This window comes from Sinocyclocheilus anshuiensis, unplaced genomic scaffold (assembly GCF_001515605.1).
Source record: "Sinocyclocheilus anshuiensis isolate Anshui unplaced genomic scaffold, SAMN03320099.WGS_v1.1 scaffold724, whole genome shotgun sequence".
NCBI lineage: Eukaryota > Metazoa > Chordata > Actinopteri > Cypriniformes > Cyprinidae > Sinocyclocheilus > Sinocyclocheilus anshuiensis.
Genome location: NW_015555740.1, coordinates 120,269 through 126,879, shown reverse-complemented (window position 1 = coordinate 126,879; position 6,611 = coordinate 120,269).

The following is a 6,611-nucleotide window of genomic DNA, read 5'->3' as shown; positions in this document are numbered from 1 at the left end:
AGTGAACACAATGGCCAATCAGCTGTGTTTAAGAATCCGCTCAGCAGTGCTCAAATGCTAGCGGGAAATTGACAGTTTTAAAATTTCAATACTGACTGGTACTGAAGTCGGTACTTTTGGCATCTCTAAGACAGACTAAAAATTGTCATTATTAACTGAAATCCGCACGAGTCCGTTCAAATATATCGCTTTAAAATGCAACACATCAGTGACATCATTAACAAACAGCAGGGATGGGAAATGTAACTGTTCTAGTATTAGTATTTTGTATTATTTAAGTATTTGGAAATCAAAAGTGGAATTCTGTTGCCAAATGCTGGGATCATTTCAGTAATAAACATCAAAGATGAAAAAAAATATGTGGTAACATATTACATTAATTTTTTTTTTTTTTTTTAATTGAAGTTTCCTACAAACTTATGTGATTTGATAAAATACATAATAAAATATAATCGCATATGGGTAACGGAGAAATTACAATTAGCCTCAAGCTACACATGACAATTAATGAGATTAATACAACACTTCTACTTGAATGTCACTATCAATCACTAGAATTTTATGTGGAAGATACACAGTTACAACTTCTGTGGGGCGTGAAGAAAAAAGTAATGTAACTAGTAGTGTAACTAATTACTGTTGCCAGAAAGCAATAAGTAACAATATTACTTTTGAAATGAGTAACTAGTAATGAGTAATATATTACATTCTTTGAGTAACTAGCCCAACACTGGTCAGGATGCTGTTCATTGATTATAGTTCAGCATTTAATACCATTATTACTTCAGTCCCAATTCTCTGTAATTGAGCTCATCCATGGCTTGCTCTGTCTGATGATCTGACCGGTGTGAGAGACAGCTGGAACAAACAACCGCTTCCTGATAATCCAGAGAGGTTTGATGAGTGTTTCTGTGTTCTGGGTTCAGAGGGTTTTAACTCAGGAACACACTGCTGGGATGTGGAGGTTAAAGGGAATTCATACTGGATTCTTGGAATAACTACAGCATCAAACCACAGAAAGGGATGCGTTTTCTTTGACACTGATGTCTGGTGTGTGTGGTATGGATTGTATGAACTATCTGCCGTTCCTGTTAAACGGAAGCTTGTGCGTGTGAGAGTTCATCTGGACTATGACAGAGGAATGGTGTCATTCTCTGATCCTGTAACTAACACACATCTACACACATTCACAATCACCTTCCCTGACACTGTCTTTCCTTTCTTTGAAACTGCTTCCTCTCTGAGGATCTTACCATTCAGGATTTAGTAAGTGCTACACCTGGATCTTCTGCTTTAATCTGTTCCAGTCGTCATGTTTCTAATATTTAATCCATATCATAAGATTAAGAGTGTTGTTAATCTGAATATCAGCACTACAGTCTTTCAGCACTACAGACACACTGACAGAGACATATTGCTGAATGTCTGGCGGGAGTGAATGCTGGTGCGAACTGCTGCCGCTGCTGTTTAAGGGCATTTTGATTGTTTGATGGTTTTATCATTGCTGTATATGACAGCAACACAATGATTTCTCGGAGCTTAATCAAACTGTTCTTCCTGGGTTTGTTTATACCTCCCAACCTTGAGCCTGTGGTCGAGTAGGGGGCTTGTGATACTCTGTAATGGGAAGTGGAACATTTCTCCTATAACGGTGTCTCTACATGAATCATTTGAGTCCACTGTCTTACAAATTAATGGGCTGACAGATAGATAGATAGATAGATAGATAGATAGATCACATATTCAGCTTTCCCTGAACAAACTCCTAATTTGCTGTTTATTAATAGTAAGGTAGTTGTTAAGTTTAGGTAAGGGGTAGATTAAGGGATCTAAAATATGGTCATGCAGAATAAGGCATTATGTGCTTTATAAACAGCCAATATAATATGCATGCTAATAAGCAACTGGTTAATAGTGAGAACTGGTCCTTAAAATAAAATGTTACTGTGGTAACTAACTGAGTAATTGACAATTCTAATTCTTTATCTTCCCATAAATTGCCAATACAAAACAACAGACTAGAATATATTTTCCAATTACAAAATCTTTTGATGGCCACTAGATGTCACTGTTAGATAATAACTGTAAGCCTCCAAGGTTTACTTTTATTATCCATGCAGATTACAAGGTTTCCTTGAAATACTAAATTAAATTAAATTAAAGCACACAGGAAAGCCACAGAATTATTATAATAATTTAATATTGATAAAAATTTGGTTATAATGCATCACACTTCTTACAAGCGAAACAAATATAAAACGAAATTGCATGTTCGAGTTCATGGAAAGATAGTAATGTTTACATAAAACACATTTTTTCTGCTTACATTTATATAGGCTCCATCACAGTGTAAATAGTAAGTGCGGTAAACAGACATGTATTTTGACTTACTGTTGTTTGTTAACACGTTTGATTGCTTGAATACATTTTGGAGGGGAAAGACAGTGGCATATGATCTTTCAGTTCTTGTTGAGATGGAAACTCAACAGTTCATTGTTTTTCACATCAGACCATTCAGTCCAGGATCAAATCGTTTTAAGTGGGCCCTGCACCTCTTGTTGCAGTCAGTAATTTAGTTATTTTTTGTGCTTCTCTAATGCGCTATTGTAAACCCTTCCGGCCCTGAATTTACAGCTGTCATTTTCCATAACAATTTAATCACCTATATGTAGACCTTAAGGCACTGGCCAAATAGTTCAGACAAAGTATAATAGGATTATTTCCTATGAGGGGAAAATTGTTTCCAGGAAGTGCCATGGCTCTCACTGGACATGCTTATTGATTTATGACCTCCTGGTATTTGCCACTTTAATATTAATGGGCACAAGTTCTGCTTGGAAAATAGATAAGTTTTCTCAGAACAATTTGCATAAACGGTTTTTAAACCACTTTGATCATTTACTTTGATTAGTGGAGTCAAAGGTGCATGTATCACACTATATACAATAGACAAAAACCTGAGACACATACAAATACGGTCTTCTGACCTTTAGGTAAAGTTCACGGTGAATTCTCCAGCATGAGCATGAATGCCAAATGTGATTTTGGGAAAGGCCAGTTGTTAGACGGCTCAACTGGTTTTCCGATTCAATCCATTCAGGCAGACTCAATTTGCTAACAGCTTCCCAAAATAACCTACAATCCCATTTCTATTCAAATGAAATGAAGGGACGGTAAAATAGCGTATTTGTTGAATGGTTCTTTAAAATGACTTAACACCTCGCTAAATTAGCCAATTTAAATACAACTGGACTTAAAGGAGACTGGACAATGCTGTTTTCACTCACATATCTGCCTTTGTGTGCAACAGGGTTCTGGTGACAAAACGCAGTTTTCTCTTGAAGGGCGTTTCCTCGTCCACTTTAAAGAGAGTTAAAATTCACCAGCCTTACTGCATCTGTAAGCTTCAGATTTTTCTTCTTTTCTTTATGTAAAAATTCTCTTAAAAATCAAGCATGACAAGTAAAACAAGCCTCTTCCGTTTGCATTAACTCACAATTCTTAAAAATGCTTAAAGGAATAGTTCACCCAAACATTAAAAAATTGGTGAAATTTACTCACCTCAGGCCATCCAAGATGTAGATGAGTGTGTTTCTTCATCAGATTTGGAGAAATGTAGCATTCCATCGCTTGCTCACCAATGGATCCTCTGCAGTGAATGGGTGCTGTCAGAATGAGAGTCCAAACAAGAATGCTCCTGTGTGTTATTAGTTAGCAGGCTTGTGAAGGTTATGTGAAAATGAACATATGAATCATGTGCACGAATAGAATCACTAATTTGGTCACTTAAAATAATTTATTTCATTACATTAAGTGTATGGGAACAAAGAATTATTGTACTTAAAACCGAAAGGAAAAAAATATGTTGATGAATCTTTACTGATCTGTGGAACTGATGTAAATTGTGTCAATTTAAAGCACTTTTTGCAGTGCATGCTGGGCATTGTCCTCTGCTTTGGCATTGACAGTTTGCATATGGCAGGTTTGGACATATAAAAAAGGACAAGTGACACTTGTGACCTCCTGCACCCTGAGAGAGGGACTGTCAGTAAACAACATGAACATACGGGTAGAGATGGCAAAATTGAGAGAAAGGGGGGCATGTTGACAAAGAGATAGAGGGTGGAATGACACGGTGTTAAAACTTACAAACTGGTTTGTCAAGGCTGTGGGTTTTTTTTTTTACTTTGACAATCCACCAAAGCTAGTGGCAAATGAGTGACTGAACTCAAAACAAACACTAGAATGCATGTGACCAGGAAAAAAACAAAAAAACAACTAACCTCCAGAACCTGTTGATGATACATGAACAATAAACAGTGATTTTGAGGATCATTGTTTGGCATTATGAAACATTTTAAGAGAAGGGAAAAAAAAGAGCAAAATGTGCACTTGTAAAGACGGTATGATCTATAGATTTGCATGCCTTCAGTAGTGTTATAGAGTCCAAAGTGCAACAGTAATTATTTAATAGAAATGTCTTGCAGTCGTTGAACCTTCTTACAGGTTTTTAATTTTTTATTCTGAAACACTTCAGCATAGTATTTCAGAAAAGCAGTGAAAGGGATCTGGTCTGTGTGCTTTTTAGAAACACACAATGAATCAATTGGAATCTATTTCTTTAGTCTGAGAAGGTACATCTGCTGAGCCATTCTTAAAGAAATAGTTCAGAAAACAAGAAAAATTGCTGGAAAATGTAATCACCTTTAGGCCATCCAAGATGTAGATGAGTTTGTTTCTTCATCAGAACAGATTTGGAGAAATGTAGCATTCCATCACTTGTTCACCAATGGATCCACTGCAGTGAATGGGTGCCGTCAGAATGAGAGTCCAAACAGCTGATAAAAACATCACAATAATCCACAAGTAATCCACACCACTCCAGTCCATCAATTAATATGAATTGTGAAGTGAAAAGCTGCGTGTTTGCAAGAAACACGTCCATCATTAAGGTGTTTTAACATTATCTGTAATATTTTTTTCTCCATTGAAAAAGTTGTCTCCTCTCATCTGAATCAGAAGAGAAATATACACAGATTTACATGCGAAAACAGTCCAAACTGTTCTACACCAATATATGGGTGGATTTTGATGTGAGAGACAACAAGAGATGGACTTTTTCACTGGAGGAAGCGTTATTATGGATTATAGACTCATATTTTGGCCAGAAGCGATGGCTTAATGTTAAAATCATGTATTTATTTCTTGCAAACACGCAGCTTTTCACTTCTCAAGACATTAATTGATGGACTGGAGTGGTGTGGATTACTTGTGAATAATTGTGATTTTTTTATCAGCTGTTTGGCCTCTCATTCTGACGGCACCCATTCACTGCAGAGGATCCATTGGTGAGCAAGTGATGTTGATGCTGAATTTCTCCAAATTTGTTCTGATAAAGAAACATCATTTGTCTATGTGACTGTCTTGTCCATGTAACATTTTGTCTGTATATTTATCTTGTTTTGAGTATTCTCCCCTCTGCATGCCTCTTTGTTATTCATTGCACCTGCCCAGGAGCTATAGTTGAATATTGGCTAAACTGACCCATATACACAAGTGCCTATTAATGAGTACAGTCTCTGTAAATCTAAAGCAATTAAGTATGGAAAAGTCTGACCTGTTGGTTCTGGACACAAAAATAGAATCTGATGATGTTGAGGTGAGTCAAGAATAAAATAAAGTGTGTCCATTATTTAAAAAAAACGAGCTCAAACAAGTCATGAGATGTTATCGTTTAAACCAAGAAGGATGGAGGTATTTTTTTCATTAATCCTTGTAAGGTAAGCAGCTGTTTATGTACTAAACCCCTCCTACCATTTTGCCTGGATCTCTATTTTCTATCTCTAATTTTAGTTTACTATATACATAAATCAAATAACATGCATGTCTTTAACTACAGTAATATTACAAGACTCCCATGTTTTGATTTGAAACTTATTGTAATCCTGTAGTTCAGGTTTATTAGGAATGATACAAACAACATCAAGGCTAAGGTAGCATAATACAGGTACATCGTATCAACCCCGACTAAAGAAAAAACATCTCGATTTCTGCCTGTGCAGCTCCTTGCTGCTCTCAGGATGTTTTGGCCATTGCTTCAGCTGCAACTACTTCTTCATCCGTCATAAGACATTCTGCCTTTAATAAATAGGCTGTTTGGCATTTCCACCAAATCCTATGTGATATGTAAGTCAGGGATTTGTGTATCACTCTGCTTTGAAATCCAGAAGTCCACCAAGAGAGCTTGTTCGAGAGTAAAAATATTCAGAACCGCCACCAAATTAGCAATGATCCATCAAAATGTAACAGCGGAAACCACTTCCTCTCTCAACAGTCCAAATTGGTCCAAAGGTCGTGGATGAACAGTTTCCCAGATTCATTCAGTCATGCTGAACAAAATGATGAGCCATTTGCCATTATAATACATATTTACAGTCATATATAACATCACTGATATCTTCTCATCACAGATTGATATTTATATGGAAATGTATTGTCTTTGTGCACCAGATAACGTTTGATCTAGGCATAGACAACAATAACCTTTTATGAAGCCATATATTTTGACCACAAGTCAAATCATATTGACTTAATTGGACAACCGACTCGAA